At 42.3% G+C, this 19,991-nt stretch overlaps 1 protein-coding gene across 2 annotated transcripts in view; it reads right to left on the reverse strand.

The window, feature by feature from the left end:
• Positions 1-19,991, reverse strand: part of PARVA (parvin alpha) — a 161,712-nt gene that overhangs the window by 123,283 nt on the left and 18,438 nt on the right. The window contains exon 1 of one of the 2 annotated variants that reach the window (XM_037999686.2): positions 10,244-10,335. The exons of the other annotated variant lie outside the window; for it this stretch is intronic. The gene's annotated coding sequence lies outside the window, so the exon portion shown is untranslated. Of the gene's footprint in view, positions 1-10,243; positions 10,336-19,991 lie in introns of those variants that run through there. 2 annotated transcript variants of the gene reach the window in all.

Here is a 19,991-nt window from a genome sequence, read left to right on the forward strand (position 1 = left end):
GTTCCAATCTCAGCTGAAATACCCTGTCCTCAGGGAGGCCTTCCTTAGCCATCTGCTCTGAAGTGACCAACCCGCTTCCCACCAAGCCACTATTATCTAAAATTATCATTACTTGTTTTATATTGCCTATCTAGTCCATGAGATCAGAAACCTAGTCTACCCTATTCACTGCTATATCCTCCAACTCCTAACACAGGGCTTAGTGCATAATAGGCTCTTAAGAAATATTTGTTAAGTGAGCAGTTCTGACTTGGATAAATGAAAAAAACTAAGTGATACAGCCAACTTCCCAGAACTAGTTAGCTGGGATTCCAACAAAGGATGTACTCTACACCCCAGCCTCCGAAGGAACCATCCCTGACCTCTTCATCATAGGGTCTGGCTGAGAGGCACAGGGATGAAAACACTGGGTCCAGCTCCCAAGCAGTCCCAAGCTTCCTGAAGTGCAGTGAAACCAAGACAGAGTCCTCCTGAGAGGTTGCTGTGGCCCAATCAATCAGTACCACTAGGTATGGTCTGCTCAGCCAACCGAGAGGGCTGAGAACAGGAGATGATGTGGTCACCACAAACCAGGAATGCACAATCAAGTTGGGAAAACCAACCCCAAACGTGAAAGGGTCAGCGGCACCAGGAAGCATATGAGCTCAGGTTCACTGCTGCGACAGGAAGGCTGCAGGGCCAGACACTTGAGAAACAACGGGGTCGCAGTGGCTGGATTTAATAAGTAGGGCCAGGCCAGGGTGGGGGCATGTGGTGACAACAGGGGAATGCCCAAGCAAAGGTGCAGATCTTAGAATTGGCAGGACACATGTGAAAAACAGTCAGTAGAAATTGCTATTATAAAGCAAAGGAAAACAAAGCCAAGTAAGAGCCAGACTCTCGAGTCCTTAAACGTGGACTAAGGAATTTACACTTCCTCTTTAAAAGGATGGGGACTCATTGCAGGTTCCGGAACAAGAGACAAGCCTGTGTTTTAGGAAGACTTATTTTAGCCCTGGAAGGCAGGATGGATCAGATGGCAGGGAGACCTACTCCTTATGAGGTGCAAAAAGGCCTCCAATCACAAAACACCTCTGCACCTCAAAGCCATCTGTCAGGGCTCTGTCCTCACGTTAAGGTCCTTCAAGAGGGCTGAGCCGTGCACACCCTGAGGGTGACGCAGGGAGAACTTAATACTTCAGGCCTTAGAGCATCAAACTGCTTTCCTCTGTGCTGGTGATCATTTGAGCAGCTGGGGACATTTAGGAGGATGTGAGAAGAGACCACGAGGAGAAAAAACTGGACACTGTGTCATGTAACTGGAGCCTAAGAAATCCTTTTCCCATGCCCCCAGACTGAATATTTACAGTTTCCTGATTTCAAAAAACACCTTAAAAAGCCGGCTGGAAAGAACTCTTTGTTTACTGGGCATGTTTTAAATGAAACATTTAAAAATATCCTTTCATGGTTTATCTCCTCTATGCTTCAGCTCCAAAGAACAGCAGTGTACATTTCTATGGGCTTTCCCTAGCGTCAGTTCAATCTATGATGCCTACAGTAGAAAACTAAATTTATCCACTATTTTTTCTGAAGACATGCAAGGTAGAACCGAAACATCAGAAATAAGTCTTAAAAAAGATGGTTCCAGCCTCCCAAGGAATTGATATTTCCATATGCTAATATATCACAGATATACACATTTTAAACATCAAAACAGTCAATCTGCTTTGATACTGATGGTACGGACCAAAGGATCACACTTTGAGTAGCAACACCCCAGGGAAATGTTAGCAATGTACATTAAAAGCTTAAAATTTTCATACCTTTTGACCCAGTAATTCCATGCTAGTGAATATATTCTAGGGACTAATAGGACATACATAAGAAGAAGATGCACAAAAAGATGGCAGTAAGAATGTTTATAATAAAAACCAGATAAAACCTAAATAGCTAACAATGTGGAAATTTTAAATAAATCATGAGAAAGCCATTGGATGAAAAGTCAATATAGTCATTAAATATCAAATTCTTATAGAATGTTTGGTGTTACGGGAAAATGTTCATGACATGTAAAGTAAAAAAGAAAATCAAAATACAAAATTGGGGTATGCAGCATGTTATAGTTTAGTTTTATATGTCACCTTGGCTAGGATACAGTATCCTGTTATTTAATCAACCACTAATCTAGATGTTGCTCTAAAGGTATTTTGTAGATGTGGTTAACATCCACAATCAGTTGACTTTAAGTAAATGAGGTTATCCTACATAATGTGGTTGGACCTCATCCAATCAGTCGAAAGCCTTAAGAACAAAATCAGATTTCTCAGAGAAAATGGAATTCTATCATAAAACAATAGAATTAATTAATTCCTGCCTGAGTGTCCAGCCTGTTGGGTTGCTTATGGATTCTGAACTTCCCAGCCTCCACAATCACCTGAGCCAACTTCTTAAACTAAATCTGTGTGTGTGTGTGTGTGTGTGTGTGTGTGTGTGTGTGTGTGTGTGTGTATCTTCCCTACTGGTTCTGTTTCTCTGGGTAACCCTAATACACAGTATGATTTCAGAGCTAAAAACATATACATGTATAAATAACACTGAAAAAGCTTGGGTCGCATAATTGAATATACAGTATGATTCCAATTCTTTTTTCTTTTGAGAGAGACTCTCTGTCACCTAGGCTGGAGTGCAGTGGCAGGATCTCAGCTCACTGCAACCTCTGCCTCCCAGGTTCAAGCAATTCTCCTGCTTCAGCCTCCCAAGTAGCTGGGATTACAGGCACCCGCCACTGCGCCAGCTAATTTTTGTATTTTTAGTAGAGGTGGGGTTTCACCATGTTAGCCAGGTTGGTCTCAAACTCCTGACCTCAAGCGATCCACCCACCTCAACCTCCCAAATTGCTGGGATTACAGGGGTGAGCCACCGTGTCTAGCTCTAATTCTATTATTACAATATTAGATATATGAACAATGAAAGAGAAGAAAACATATCCAAATGTTAACAGCAAAAAGACTATGGTTTATTTTAATGTTTGTCTTCATTATTATTTTCTTGAGACAGGGTCTCACTCTGTCACCCAGGCTAGAGTTCAGTGGTGGACTCATGGCTCACTGCAGCCTTGACCTCCAGGGCCCAAGTGATCCTCCCCCTCAACCTCCCAAAGTGCTGGGATTACAGGCATGAGGCAACACTCCTGGCTTTTCTTTATACTCAATATATTTTTCTAAACTTTTTCCTATAAGCATGTGTTAAATTTGTAATCAGGGAAAACATAATTACAATGCAATTTGAATTCAACGAAGCAATTTCAATGCCCACTCAAAGGTATATGGTGCAATTTTAGGCAATCTGAAGAAGAGAGCACACTTCTTTACCATCTCACATCAAAAATCTGATTCCTGGCCTTTCCTCTGGACCTGTCCCAGCCCCACCTTTTTGTTGTTCTTGTTCCTTTCTGCCTTCTGACTCTTTTTTCTTGCCCAGAAGGAAAAAGCCTATTCTCACAAATGAAAAACCCATTAGATGGGCCAGGCAGAGACTTTTATTACCTGTTTTATAAATGAGGAAACTGAGGCTAAGAGGGTTTAAGTGAGTTGCACCTAGATACCCAGCTGGTAGTTGACACAGCCCAGATTCCTTCCTTTGTAAACTGTAAAACTAGACACATGTGAGTGACTTTCACTATTGCTCCCATATGGACCGTGGGAGAACCATGTCAATTACATTACAGGGTTTTCTCCTTGGCCTTCCACAGCTTTTTTCAGTGACTTCAGACAATGGGTCAGTAAGCTCCAGAAAAGATGAGGATGTAAGGATGGCCAGGGTCAGATGCCAGGACCGAAAGTGCTCTGGGCTATGCCACGTGTCCAAAGCATCTGGCCAGGACCCCTAATGACTCAAGCTCCACAGCTGGAAGCAAACAGGGCCACCCGCGCTACCCTAAATGGGGCCAAATTCAACGCTTTCTTTCAGTCTCAGCAGCCTCTCCAGTCCCCATCTAATTATTGGCACATGGCTCTGGCCACCTGCCATCCCATGCCCATGAAGGGATAGCCCAACTGCAGAAGATTTAGGATACAAAAGCAACTCCTTCTGCCAGCAACTTCAAATTCTGCTTCAGTGGAGGCTCTGATTGGGTCCTAGCACCAAGAGCTTTCCCTCTTCCCTTCTGGGCCCAGTCAGACTGAGTGTACTCTTGAATCCCTTTAGGACTGGACCGTTTTTGGGGCCCTCATGCCCTACTTTGCATCCCCAGGGAACTGGGCCCTGCTCTATCAGCATCCCTGCAACAAATGGACCGATCTCCCCAAATCATGAGCCTTTCATTCCCAAGCACTGGCACCCTGGAATATCCTGCTAAAATCTGCAACTCTAAGACCTGATGGTAATGCAGGCTGGGATAACTTCCAGTGTTTGCTGAAAAAATGAATAAACAGACTACACATAGGCCATACTACTGAGGTCCTGGCAAGCCTCCTATCCAAGCATTTCTCCGTGATTAAAAAAAAAAAAAAAGAGCTATATTAAACGGTGAGCCAACTGGGCAGCTGCCTGGGGTGCGAGTTTATAAAAAACGCTGAAATATCCCTAGAATAAATTGGAAATATGGTACCAGTTAACTCAGGTTTCTACATGCTGCTTCTTCCATATCTGGTAAAGTGTAAATTGTTTCCATTTCTGTCAAAGAAGAGAACGCATTAGGTGAGAGAGGGTTAGAAATCACACTCCCCTCTGAGAGCTACTTTGGATGAACATATTTACACTGCCAAAAGTGCAAGGTGCAAGGTGTAACTAGAGGTGCCACCAACCCCAAAACCAGCTGGCTGACAGAACCTGATGTTGGGAGGTGCAGGTCAGCTGAAAGTCTGAAACCAAACTAACCCTAGACATTAGAGTTGTTTGGTGGGAATGAGCAATGTATCTGAGTAGCTACATTTTAACTCCTTTACTATATTTTCTAAGACGTTGCCTAGTGCAGAAAATGACATGAAATAAACACATCTAATCTCTTATTTTGAATATAAAGAAACCGGCTTACTGGCTTTGTTAATGTAACGTCAGTTTCTCCTCATAACTAAACATTGAGCACATACCTCAAGTATTTGGCCTGCTACCTTCTGGGTCCCACCACATCAGAACCTCCCACACACAGTGGAAATGCTCAGAGCACTGGCTGGGTACAGAGAAGGCTGGGGGCTTCCCATTGTCACCATGCAAAAGCCTTCAGATTCCCTGAAGGTTGTGTAGGCTTCCAATCACCTGCTAGGAGACTAATCAGGGTACCTGTTGCTCCCCATCCTAGTGACCTCAAAACCAAGGACTCAGGCTGCTCCTGGCAAAACTGGAAAAGCAAGAAGATTCCTTCTCCCCCTCCTCCTGTTATGATAAATAGAAATGGTAGAGGGACAAGGCAGAATACAGTATGAGTTTCACAATGAAGTCTTGGGAAAAAGGGAGTGAGAAAGGAGACTGAGAAGAGGGGACAGGCCCTTCGAGCTACCCTGTGCTGGCCCCTGTGAGGAAGGAGGCAGTGAGGCATGTGCCAGCAGGGCTGATAACATGTGCTTTAGTACCAAGATTTCATGGGCAGGGCTAACCACAGGCTATAGAGAGGGAATGAGAACGACATATTCTCAGCCGTGCCAAGTACATTACAGAAAAGTTACCATCAGCATCAGAAAAATGTATTTGGATTTCTGAGACTCAGTTGAGGCCCAGAACGGAGACCCAACCACACTGAGTAACAAAATGAGAAAGGCATTCAGCTTTCTGACAGAAGGCCAGACCTAGGAGGAAAATAAGCTCCTTCTTACGTATGTGTGCGTAGTCTCTGAAACAAAGCAGAATGTACATGTCAACATCTCTTTGAAACTGCGAAGAGAAACAGCTCATTGCTTCACATTTATTGAGAGCCTACTATGGGTCAGACATTATTTGTCCTATGCACTTGATATGTATTAACTCATTATCTTACTTACATCATGGGAATATACCAGTAGTATCTCCTTTAGCGAGACAGAAAAAGCTTAGGCACGATGAGGTTAAGTAATATTCAATTTTCCAAAAGTTACACATACAGTAAGAGCAATTCTATAGAACTTCTTGTGACCAAGGGGGAAAAAGGAAATTAATTGCATAGTACCCATCAACCTTAGTTAACATTTACTATGCCAAATATCCACTTGCCCCTCCAGATCCACTCTGTACTGTGGTTGGGTTTGGCCAACGGATGACATCAGGAATAATGGATGTTTATTTCCCTGGTTCCCTCCCTGCTGGGACACATATTGGCAGTAATTGTTTTGCTCTTCTGAGGGCCACAGTTCCTGCTGAGGCCCTCTTCTGTGCCTATAGCTTTCTCCCCAGCTGCTGGTCAATATCCTGACCCCCTACCTCTTATCTAAGGGTAGTCACTGCTCCCTGCTATTGCCTTGGGGTGCTTCACCCTCATGGGTTCCCTTCAAACCCACTCTTTGTAAATGGTCCCTCCACTACTCTCTTCGATCACTCCATGGAGTGTGCAAAGCGTTCCCTCCCAGGGCCTTGACTCATACATGAGGTTATAACACTTTACATGAATTTTTAATCCCTCTATTAACCCTATAAATGGGTGAAATTATCCACATTCTCTAGTTGGGGAACTTGAGAATTCTGACGGGTTGACTAACTGCTTAGAGGTAATTAAGTGGCAAAGTCTAGATTTGGCACAGTCACAGTCCCATGTCTATATTACACCTTAGCTACTGTGCAGTAAGTATTGCACTGGTACTGTAAATTGTATAAAATATCCTAACATACTAGGCTGTCTTGATTGTTTTATTTTAGTAAAAGGAAAAAACATTTTTTCAGTGTCATCAGAGACTGCCCCGCGATCATGGTTTCCCAATCCTATTGTTCCCTAAATGTTACTGCTCTGTCACTGGACACAAAGGAAAGTTGGGGAATGTGACAGGATTTCAAATCCAGCCCTTTCTAAAGTAGGGACCATCATTGCCACTTCACAGATAATTCTATACTTCAGTACAATGTCCTCAACTTCACAGGATTCATGACCAAGGTGAACATCAATGCCACAGACGCTGGGCTGGCACCAGCATGCTCCATTGTCTGTGTGTGCTGCAGAATGGTATTGTGCAAGAGGTTAGTAGGTGCTTTTTGAAAAATAGGATCCCATCGGTAAAAAAAAGTTTTGAAAAAACTGCATATTAAATCCTATCTTTGCCTCTTCTTTGGAAATTGAAATAGTGTGTTAAGCCTTAGCAGGAAAAGAAGCCCCTTTAACCTTGCTTTTTCCAAACTAATTTGAGCATAATACATTTTTTCTGTAGATATTTATTAACATAGCTTTCCTAAATGTAAAACAGACATCCACATATTTTAGCCACTTTTAATTATTTGCCTGTGAGGTCGCTGCAGATTCCAAGTATGCTCTTTTGTTTTGCTTAAAAATATCTACCAGCCCAGGGAAAGGACCCAAGGCTTGTTAAGGTGGGAATCGACCGTGATGGAATACCCTGGTCCTGCTACACGCTGCAGTGGCACACACTTTGAAAGGGTGCACTTTGGTGCATGCTGAGAAATCACTGTCTTATTGATAAACAACTCCTCATGTTATTAAACAACAAATGAGCCCTCACAAAGTCTCTTTAAGGGAAATACAGGTCAACATTTATTGCCAGACTCCAGCCCCAGCTGCCTACGTTGCTCCTCAGGCCTCACTTTGCCCACACTACTAGTATAGCACAGATCACATGGGAATACAGTTAAATGTTTGTGTTCAGGCATCTAGAAGTTCCTAAAGTCACCCAGATTTCAAATATTCTTCTTGCTTTCCCTATAATTAACAAAAATATGTCAGAAATTCCAATGGATGCAAAACAGTTGCAAAAATTGATTAATTCAAACTGGTATGTTATACTTACAAAACATACAAAACAGGCCCAACTCACAAAAAAGAAAGGGAGGGAAAGAAAAAAATTTAATAAGGCTGAAGAAAAAATTGGAAATACTCAAGAAAAGTCCCATACACTTGCTACATTATCGATGCATAGTATTTGGTATGAATTCAAGTGCATTTTTCTAAAGACAAGGACCATCAAGGTCATATAAAAGTACTCCTCCATTCTGAGAGCAGAGAAAAGGAGAAGGATCTAGACAGTGGAGATAAGGTATGTCCATATGCACAGACTTTCTGCACACATTCACTTGCCCTCCAATCTGAAGTACTTTGACATCTACTCAAAGTAATACATTTTTATTCTAGTGTCCAACTGATTATAAAGCAAAGGGAGAAATATAAATGGGTTTATGCACGAAAAACTTTCAACCTCACTGGTAATCATGGAAATTCAAATAAAACCAATTAAAGTTGTTTCCACCAAGCAAATTTAATAAATTATAATAATAAATGCTGAAAAGAATATAGATAAATAGGCACTCTCATAGACTACTGCTGGGAACATATGTTGGCACATCCTTTTTAAAAAGTAATTTGAATTTGGTCAGGCATATATATCAAGAAATTTTTATTTATGTTTTAATTTTTATTTTTTAATAGAGATTGAGTCTCACTATGTTGCCCAGGCTGGTCTCAAATTCCTGGGCTCAAGTGATCCTTCTGCCATCTATCAGGAAATTTAAAGCCTTCATAATGTTTGACCCAGAAATTCCATTCTGGAAAATCTACCCTAAAGAAGTAACACTAAATATGGAAAAAATATTTAAATAAAACTTTATCAATGTATTTTTATGATAGCAAATAACTGAAAACATACCTAAGCTCCAACACTGAGGGAAAAGGTTGGTAATCTATGGTACATCTTCCAAATGGCACCTATTATTTACATTATAGTCACTAAAGAAGATATACAAGCATTATTTACTGTAACATTGTAATGGAAAATGTAACAAGAAAAAAATCAAAAAGTATACACAAGCTAAAAACAACAATATACACAAAAAAACTTGGAAATAAATATGATAAAATACAGTGTTTATCTAGGTCAGTGCTACACAGAGTGTGATCTGCAGACCAGCATCAGCCTGGGAACTGTTTGCTCCCTATCCATGATAAGACAAGAACTTATAATAAGCATTTAGAAATATTTAGCAGTTTGATATTGCTATGACATTCAGGAGGGTGTACCACAGCACTGTCTAGTTGAACAGAGTATAGACCAGCTTGACTGCTGTCCAACTCCAGTGGAGAATTACAGGTTACACAAGCTGCGTAGCAGTCACACACAGTAGGCCATCACAGTCCACAAAGACTGGATATAAAAAAGAACTGCCCCTCTGCTATAGGTAGTAGCACTGCGGGAAAATATTGTTATACTTCCATATGTTCAAAATTTTTTATAATGCTTTACAGCTATTACAAGAAAAAAACATTTTTTTAATGCAAGAAAAAAGAGAAAAGTAAATGTCAGTGGACTGCTATGTTTGGAAAACTTTTCTATAGAAATGTAATATATACTGAGAGGCAGTATGACATCATGGTTAGGAAAATAGATTTTGGAACCAACAATCTTGGTTTGAATCCTGGCGCCACAATTTACTAACTATGGGCTAGTTGCTCAATCTCTCTGTGCCTCAGTTTATTCATGCATAAAATGGGGATAAAAACAGAACCTATCTCATAGTTACTTACAGGGCTCAGCAGGATTAAATAATTCAAAAAATACAAGGCACTGGAACACAATAAGCTCTACGTAAGTGCCCACTATTATTATCACAAGCAATGGGCATGGGTGACAGCCACAGTCAGACCATATCTCCCAATGTCTTATTTGCAACATGGGTCAAGAGGAGTGGTATATGTGGTAACAACAGCAAGTAATATTAAGTGCTTTATATGAGCTCAGTTCCATGCCAAGCACATAACATGAATTAGCTCCTTAATTATTAACACTAGAGATCGGGTATGGAGTTCTTATGCCCATTTTGTAGATGGGAAAACCAAGATTCAGAGAAATGAACTGACATGCCCAAGGTCACCAAGCTATTAGGTCTGTCTCCCTCCAGGACACTGGGGTAGGCACAGGAGGACAGGGGTCCCTAGAGGCTAGACTGTGAACCCTTTATAAAAGTAGAAATGCCCTGTATCTCACTTCTGCTCTTACAAGGGGTTCACAGTCTAGCCTCTAGGGACCCCTGTCCTCCTGTGCCTACCCCAGTCAGGGCTCTTACAATAGCCAGGGTCACCAGCCTATTCAAAAGACCAGGCCAAAATAAAAATCCAGAACTTGTTTCCAGCCAGGGCCCTCACCTGGTCACTGTCACGCAGGCCAGCAAACAGCAGCTGGTCTTCCTCTGCAGCCTGGTTGGGGTGTTGTTCTCAGGGAGTGATCTAAGTCCCAAGGAAGGCAGCTCTTGGAATGTAACAGGAGGATGGAGGGGCTCGTGAGTCATTCAACACTCCCTCCTCACCATGGCTTTGGATGTAATTTATTATCTTCATCATTTGGGTGTCTGCTCCTAGTTGGCTGGGGGTTGGTGAAGCAGTCATCCCTAAAAGGAAATCAGCCTGTTAACAAGTCCCATTTCTCCCTGCCAAATGGACTGGAAGCAGAGGGAAGGACACTGGCAGGGCCCAGCTGTTCCTGGGCCTGGAGGAATTCAAGGGGGTTAGAGAGGCCTGTGCTAGGCTAGTGAAACACTTAGCAACCACTGGCTTCAGACCTCTGCATGTGGATGCTCTTCCATGACTTCCTCCTCTAGTCAGAAATTGGCCCTCCGCATCCAGAGGAGTGTGAAATCTCTAAATGTTTATCCTCAAAGTTGAAGGAAAAAAAAAATAGACCTTCCCCCAGAAAACGGGGGCAGGAGACTTGGGAGTGGAGAGATGGTTAAGAACACACAGGATTTCGCCTTGAAATCCAGAACATCCTGTCTGGATCAACATGCTGAAGCTAGGAGTCTGAGAATTTGTTGCCTAAAAACGTGTGGCAAAGAGAAGTATCTCCAATAAGATTAGAGATCGGGATAACTTTTCGTTTCCACTGTCTCTTTTCAAGACTGAATTCTTAACAAGAATAAGAGTTTTACTAAAATGTGCATAGGTGTTTTTCTTCCCTAGCATTTCCTTTTTGGAGAGCAATGTGGTAAAATCCAGCAAAATCCAAACTTAGAAACATTTTGCCTCAGCAATTCCACCTCTAAGAATTTATTGTGCAGATAAACTGGTGTAGAATGTTGTTTGCAAGCATGTTTAATGCAGCATTGTTCAGAGTAGCAAAATACTAAAAAAAAATTAAGCTGGGTGCAGTGACTCATGCTTGTAGTCCCAGCTACTGGAGAGACTGAGGCAGGGGGATTGCTTGAGCCCAAGAGTTCAAGTCCAGCAAAGGCAACATAGCAAGACCCCATCTCTAAAAATAATAATAATAAAAGAAAGGTATGATTAAATAAATTATCTTTCAGCCTATAAAAAAACTTAAATGTTCACCAACAGGGAACCTGGTAAACATCTTTATGCACTGAGTGGCACATCCAAGCAAGGCACAAAGCTGTTTATAAAAATGAGGTCAATCCCCATGTGAAACATACCCAGGACAAATAGGTACGTGAAAAAGAATAAACCGCTGAACACTCTTAACAATAGTATTGCAGTTGTATATAAACAAAACAAGGACAGGACAGGACAGGAAAGGAAAGGATAAAGGAAGAAAGAACAAAACAAGTATTTCTGACAGGCTACACTACTACTGTCAAAGCCTGGAAGTAAAAAAGAGGGGGCCTTTACTTTTCAGTTTATATTTCTACCCTTTAAAAATTCTGTTTTACCATAAACCTAAACAGTTTTAGCTAGGTTAATACACATATAAGTCATAACACCAACTGGTTAAACGTACTGTGAACAAGACGAAGTTCCATGTGAGCAAAGACATAAAGCTTGGGCAATGCCTGGCAGGGGATCCTATTTCTGGAATGCCCACTGAGAGCCAGGCCCTGTTTTAAACACTTCACAAGTATCAATTCCTTTCATCTTCAAGACAACCTTATGAGACAGCTGCTAGTCATACCATTTTGCAGAGGGGGAAACTGGAGCTCAGAGAGAATGATGAACCTGTCCCAGGTGACACAGTCAGTGTGTGCTAGGACCAGGCACTTTGCTTCCACGGCCCAGACAACTCCCTCCCAGGCTTGCCTCGCAATCAACATTTGTTGAACAAATGGACAAACCTGACAAACTGCCAGCACCTTTAAAAACTAGAGAAATGGTAAATTATTAAACAGCTTCTATTGTCACTGTTGATTTATCATTATTAATAATTATTATTGATGAATGAAAAACACTTCAGAAAAGCCAGCTGTGTTATAGTGGGCAAAGAGTTACACTTTGGTATGAAGAAACCAATTGAAATCCCTGTTCTACCAATTAATAGCTGAGAGATCTTGGACAAGTCACTTCTCTGGGTCTCAGTTTCCTCATCTGTAAAATTGGGACCTCCCAGGGTTCCTGTAAGGATTAAATGTGATATCATACATGGAGGTCCCTAGGTGCTTGACATATGTTGGATACGTATACAAATAAAAGGAAAAGATGCTGAAGATGGAATAAACTATGCTCAGAGCATTGCCAAGAATAATCTTTCTTTTTCAACCTTCTGAGTTTTAAAAGTGAACTGAAAATCTTATATTCCAATGGTCTGAATAGGAAAGCAGGGTTTTAATTATTCTGATTCTGCCTCCAAAATATTGATTTAGGACACTTAATACCATCTCCAAATGCCAGGCTTAATTTGCATTGGGTCAGAAGCTGGGCTGCCAAGTGTTGGCTGTTGATTTTAGGTGGAGAATTGGGAGGTCCTCCTGGCCAGCCATGAGCAAGCTTCACCTGGGACTCAGGAGAACTAGCCAGTGGAGGAGGCCGAGTCTTTGATGGATTTTCACTGTTTAATTAAAGTGCAGCTGGGGTCTGGGCTGCACTGTACCTTTCAAGCAAGATATGTGTCATAGGTTGAACAACTAACCCAGGCTGAGCCAATCTGGCCAGGGCAGAGCCCAGACTTTGGCCAGGACTCCCCATTACCCAGAAGCCTGTGCTTCTAACTTTTAGAAGCTCCAGGGCTCATCTTCAGGAGCTCGATTCTCCAGGCACTGACCACTGCCTCCAGGAGTATCTCAGAATCAGAGTTCAAAAGCTGACCAACGGCTCCCAAACAGAGTCCCTGAAGACCTGTGTAAAGCTGTTCTTCAGTAAACACGTTTGGTGCTTAGTTTACTATCTGGGGACTACAGAAAGTCTACACTCATAATTCATTCAAGTCTTTTTTTTTTAATTATACCGTTGACCCTTGAGCAACACCAGTTTGAGCTGTGAGACCCACTTATATGTGGATTTTTTTCAACCAAACACAAATCAAAAATAAAGTATTTGCAAGATGCAAAACCCATGGGAAAACTTCCATAGGGACTTTTCTTTTTTTTCTTTTTTCTTTTTGAGATGGAGTTTCATTCTTTTTGCCCAGGCTAGAGTGCAATGGCCTGATCTCGGTTCACTGCAACCTCCACCTCCTGGGTTCAAGCGATTCTCCTGCCTCAGCCTCTCCAGTAGCTGGGATTAAAGGCATGAGCCACCATGCCTGGCTAATTTTGTATTTGTAGTAGACATGGGGTTTCACCATGTTGGTCAGGACGGTCTCGAATTCCTGACCACAGGTGATCTGCCCACCTCAGCCTCCCAAAGTGCTGGTATTACAGGCTTGAGCCACCACGCCCAGCCCGTAGGGCCTTTTCATATAGGTGGATCCACAGAGCTGACTGCAGGACTTGAGTGTGCTCGGATCTGGGTATACACAAGGGTCCTGGGACCTATCTCTTGTGTATACAGGGGGTGACTGTAATCATAATGGAAAATTTCAGATATACCCAGAGTAGACAGAATACCACACCACCCTCCACAAACCCACCACCATTCTACAGTAAGGAACAACTTGTACCTACTCTTGATTCCATCTTTACCTTGACCCCTACACTGCATTATTTGATGCAAATCCTAGACATTTTATTGTGTTACCCACAAACATTTCAGTATGTACCTTGAAAAGATAAGGACATTTTTGGTGAGATAACCACAACATCATTCTTATACCCAGTACATTTAACAATGATTCCTTAATATCATCAGATCTCCCATGAGTGTTTACATTTTCTTGATAGTCTCATTAAGTGACTTGTAGAAGTTGATTTGTTTGAAGCAGGATTCAAACAACTAGCTGGGTTTTGACTTCGAATTGTGGCTCTGGATTTTTCATCTTCTTTCTTCTTCCCTTCAATTCCTTCCTGGCACAGTAGTTGTGTGGGGGCATTCAAAGCCAAGTGATACCTCTTACTAATAATATGGCCTTGGACATGGTACCAAGCTCTCTGCTTCAGTTTCCTCACCTGAAAAATGAAAATAGTAATTCCCTATCCCATAGGGTTTTGTAAAAATTCAATAAAATAGAAAGTGTGAAATGCTTAGAACAGTGCCTGGCATAGGGTAAACACTTGATTAATACTGGTTTTTATTGTTTCTCTTTTTCTAAAAAGCAATGACTTCAACAGCATCCAGGCAACCAAATACAGTTTTATGTGGGAAGAAAACTGAGTAAAAACCTGTACAACCACACATTTCCCCAGACCTCTGAGCTACTGTTCAGAGGAAGGTAGAGGAGTGTGCCACTCAAGAGCAAGCTTCTGGAGCCAGACTGTCTGGGTTCAAATTCATGTCTTCCACTTGCTACCAGTGCCAAAATGAAATATGTGTTTGCCCAAACCCATTTCCTTTCCCCCAGGGCCAAGAACAAAATTATATTTCTCTTGCACTTAGGTGTGGCCACATAGCTAAGTTCTGGCTAGTGCGAAGTGGCAGATGTGACATATACCACATTCAGGCTGGTCCCCCAAGACCTCCCACTGAGTCCCCGCTTTCTTTCTCACCCACCAGCTGAGTGATAAGGATTTGAAAAACCTTCAGGAAGGTAGAGCCATTAGATGAAAGGTGCCTGGATCTCTAAATGACCATGTGGAAGACAACTCAATCAAAAACAATGCCACCAGGTTCTGCTGTAAGCAAGAAATAAGTTTATTATGTTAAGCTTCCAAGAACTTGGGGCTTATCTGTTATAGCAGCTAATGTTATCTTAACTAGTACACTAGTTTTGACTTTGGGCAAGTTACCTGGCCTCTCTGTGCCTCAGCTTCCTCATCTGTAAAGGGGCTAAGATGCTAATAATACTAATACCTATTTTGTGAGTTGTTAGGAAGACCAAATATGTCAACAGATGTAAAGCTACCACATTACCTGGCCCATAATCGCACTTTATAAGTGCTTGTCCCTGATGTACTTACATTATTATTGTTATTAATACTAGTATTATTTGAAAAATAATGGTACATCATCGAGAAGGTCTACGTTTCACTTACGTGTAAATCTTTGCTACTTTTCTGGTATTTTTTTTCTTTTTTTTACAATTTGGGGTTAGAATTGTTTCCAGCCAACAATTTCCAACTTAACAATAAAAGCCAGTGATGTAATGGGATTGTAACAATTTTCTTCACAGGAAATAGTTCAGGAGCACAACCACTCTGCAAGATGAAACACACCTAATACAAGATGCAGCACGTCTCTGGTGTCCCAGTCAAGGTTAAAAAATGGGAGAAGGAGATCCAGTGTGCACCTTTTGGGGTTAACAGTCAGACATCTCATAAGGCTCAGGACTGAGGACATGTGCACTGAACTCTGTAAAATTTTAAAATACACTTCAGTGTATACTCCTAGGTATATACCTAAGACAAAGAAAAATATGTGTCCACACCAAAACTTGTACATGAAAATTCATAGTCACATTCACAATTGCCAAAAAGTATGACTATCCAAGTGTCCATCAACTGATAAACAAAATGTGGCATATTCAAATAATATTTTTTAGTCACAAAAAGGAATGAAATGGCCAGGTGCGGTGGCTCACGCCTGTAATCCCAGCACTTTGGGAAGTCGAGGCAGGCAGATCACTTGAGGTCAAGAGTTCGAGATGAGCCTGGCCAACATGGTGAAACCCTGTCTCTACTAAAAATACAAAAATTAGCTGGGCCTGGTGGCAGGTGCCTGTAATCCCAGCCACTTGGGAGGCTGAAGCAAGAGAATTGCTTGAACCCAAGAGGCGGAGGTTGCAGTGAGCTGAGATCGTATCACTGCACTCCAGCCTGAGTGACAGAGCAAGACTCTGCCTCAGGAAATTTAACAAAAAAGGAATGAAGTACAGATACATGCTACAACATAGATGAAACCTTGAAAATATTATGCTAAGTGTAAAAGGCCAGTCACAAAACACCATATATTATTCCATTCCATGTATTATTCCATTATTCCATATATTATATATTATTCCATTATTATAACAATATATATTATTCCATTTACATGGAATGTCCAGAGTAGGCAAATCCAGAGAAACAGAAAGTAGATTAGTGATGACTTAGGGTTAGGAAATGGGGAGGGGAGGAGGAGTGACTGCTAATGGGTACAGGGTTGCTTTTTGGGATGATGAAAATGCTCTAAAATTGATTGTGGCAATGACTGCACAACTATGAATACACTAAAGACCACTGAATTATGTCATTTAAATGGGTGAATTGTATCTCAATAAAGCAGCTATATTAAAAAAGTTCCCACTCCTCCAAATGGATCAGACCACCTCTCCTCTGGACTTGAGCTTCCATCAGAAGGCAGAGCACGTTCCCAGCTCATAAGAAGTCTTTGGGAATTCCGTGCTCTGTGTTAAAATCCAGGTCCATTTCTGTGTGCAAGTGACAATGACGTGACACACACATGCTCATGAGTCTGAAGTGAAGATGAGAGGTCACGGCTGGAAGTGTAGCTTGGGGAGTTAGCAGCATATGCAGGTAGGAGATGAAACTGTCATCCACATTCACGTGAAAACTGATAACCCATTGATACCAACCCTGCACAAACACAACCTTCCAACCCTAGAGATACAAGCAGGGGTGCTGTTTTTCTTTTTCACACAAGAGCATAAGCTAAACCATGAATCACACTTCCCAGAACCAGTAATACTGAAAGGGCTAGGTAGCTGGAAGCCCAAATTACTTAAATCGATGTCATATCATCTGAAGAGGTGACATTAGTATCTCACAAACTGAACGACAATTGCCATCTAGCCAATTCATGGTCCTGGACTCCTGTTTCCCACCTGCTCCAACACCAATTTAAGCAATTCTGAACTTTGATCTCCACAGCAGAATGTCTCAGATTTATTGAAGCATCAGGTCCCAATTGTGCTAACATCCACCCTGGCAGGGCCATTATAAGGTGTGAAATCTGGGTGCCCATCACCCCAGCCACGTTCAGCACAGTGACAATCAGAAGGAACAAATCAATCTGCCTCTCTATAGTCATCATGAGAGCCTTGCAATTTACTGTAATGATGGCCATGGAGGAAATGCAGGTGAAGGGATCATTCTGTTCTCTGGGAACTTGGGCATGTGCTGAAGGAGCTGCTGAGCCCACCAAGAGAGGCTTTGCAACACTCAGCCAAGAGGCAGCTGCTACTCCTTACATGGGACTATTTCAGGACTTGCTTATATCCTGAGAGCTGCTTTAAAATGGAATTGTGTTACCCTCCTCCTGTGTTTTGCAAACAGCATCAAAACTGTTGGTTCCTGCTGCCCCAACTTCTCCCAGCTGTCATTATTAATTACCTGTCATCTGCAGGTCTGCCTCACCAGGGCTGGGAGCCAGGGAGAGCTCAGCCTCATAGTAAATAGGAAAACCCCTCCCAACAGAGAGGAAAGTTTATTTTCAAGTCTCAAGTGTGGGAGAATGGGGTGAGGGAGGCAAGAACCAGGGTCCCTTTGTGAGCCTCCCCACTGACCTCTACTTTGTAGGGCCAGGAGTTCTGATTCCATATAGAGACTACAGCAGCCTCTGCCCCTTACCTACTCAGCTAGGGTCGTAACCTGCCTGCTACATTCTGCCAGCTTCTGTCCCCATGTCTCTGAATCTGAGACCTCACCCTGGACTCTGAGGAGTCTCCTTGATTCAGGACTCAGGCACTCAAGAGATGCCAAGAATTCTCTGCTCAGAATCTCTGCACCCTGCCATCTCACTGTCCACTTCAACAGACCTGGTGTGCCCTGCTTCCTAAACATGGTGATTAGAACTACAGACCCCTCCTGAATTCCTCTCTCCTTCCCCATCCCCATCAGGAGCTCCCAACACATCCCACAGCCAAAACCATGCTGGCCAAGACAAAAACTTTCAGAATAATCATTGTGAATTGAAAAGTCAATGTAATACTGCAATTGGCAGACTAACGATTCTGCCTATGAATGTATCCTGGAAAGAAACGAGCACATAGTCTGCTCCACCTGGGTTCGTGTCACCAAGGGAGCAGAAACAGGCCCCCAACCGTGCCGCTTGGTAGTTCATCATCATCCCCAGGAGATGGGCTGCGTTTTCATGAAGAGCCTCATTCACAGCTCCTCAGAGCCAGGCTGCTTTTCAGAGTAGAAGAGGTGCATTGCCTCTGGATTTTAAAAGAGATAAGGGAATGAGTGAATGGAAAGGAGTATGATTCAATGATGAAATAAATGCCCTGACACATCCCTCCCAGGGAGAGCATCCACCTCCTCCAGTGACTCCCCAGAAACACTCCCTGAGGTGTCAGGTGTGATAATGACATGCTCCAACTGGCTCAGATCCATTCTTCAGAGATGCAATAAGATACCTGCCTACTGACTTCTAATGCAGGTAGAGGAAACTGAGCCCCTGAGGCATCAGCCCAACCCACTCTGTCAAAGCCAAGCTGAAACTCAGGTTCCCAAAGCCCATCCCTTCTCTTGTTGCCCTGGAGGGGAAATGGGTGGGAGGGGATCCCTTTGCTGGCTTCAAGACCCAGCTTGAAATCACCATGTCTCCTGAGGGTTCCACTTAAATGCATCTACTGCAGCACTCAGCCCACTGTCTTGCAATTACCTCCCATGTGTCTGTAATTGCCAAGTTCGGGGTAAGTCCAAGAACTCAGAAGCTGGGAGGTGGGGAGAAAAGTGTGCAAGAGAAAGAGATTTCTTGACCAGACCTCCACTGGGTCTCACACAGGCGTGGCTAGGGCTCAGAGGGGAAGAGGGGATGGTGGCGGTGCTTCCCAGGCAGCTTCAAGGATGGCAATTCCCAAGGCAGCCACACCCTGGGCTCTGTCAGAAGGGAGTAGACACGGGTGATACACAGGGCCATACATGGATGGAAAGATGGCCATAGAGAACGTTCTCAAACAAAGGCCTGCCTCTGAGCACGTTACTGGCCAGGCTGGAAATCTCCTCTCCCTGACCCATCACCCTCCCATCCTATCTCTTAGGTAACCTGGCCCTTCCAGCCCAAAGCAAATAGAAATTTTCAGCCTCACAATGTTGGTTTTAACTTCCAAGCAACCTATCAGAGGGATCACTCAGACTTAACAGCAATCATTTCTTCTTGGCTATCAGTTCTAACCTACTGATGATAAACAAGCTAATTATCACACTCAGGCCCTGTAATTGTACTTTTAGGACTTTATCCAAAGGAAAGTACTCTTAATTTTTTTAAAAAAGCTTTAGGTTGCATTATTTACAGAAGAAAAAAAAATGAAGACCAAAGTAAACAAGAAAATCACTCAATGGACTATTATGTGCCTATAAAATTGTGTTTAATAAGATTTATAACACAAAAATATTTACATTATAATAAATGAAGAACAAAGATAAAAAACTTATCTTTACAACATACATAGTATACTCACAATACTAAAAAAGAAAAAAATTATAATAAAGAATAGAAAGAAATGAAGCAAAACGCTAATAGCTGTTGCCTTTGGGAGCTGGAACTTTGCACAATGGTTTTATCTATTTTTCCATAAATCCCACAAGCATGGGCTAATTTTATAATGGGGAAGGAAAAACTTTTATTAAAAAAATCAGATGGTAAATGATTTGGTTCATTCTTCTTCCCCCCAAGAGTATGCAGTCATTAAGAA

The sequence above is a fragment of the Chlorocebus sabaeus genome, chromosome 1, assembly GCF_047675955.1.
Source record: "Chlorocebus sabaeus isolate Y175 chromosome 1, mChlSab1.0.hap1, whole genome shotgun sequence".
Taxonomy (NCBI): Eukaryota; Metazoa; Chordata; class Mammalia; order Primates; family Cercopithecidae; genus Chlorocebus; species Chlorocebus sabaeus.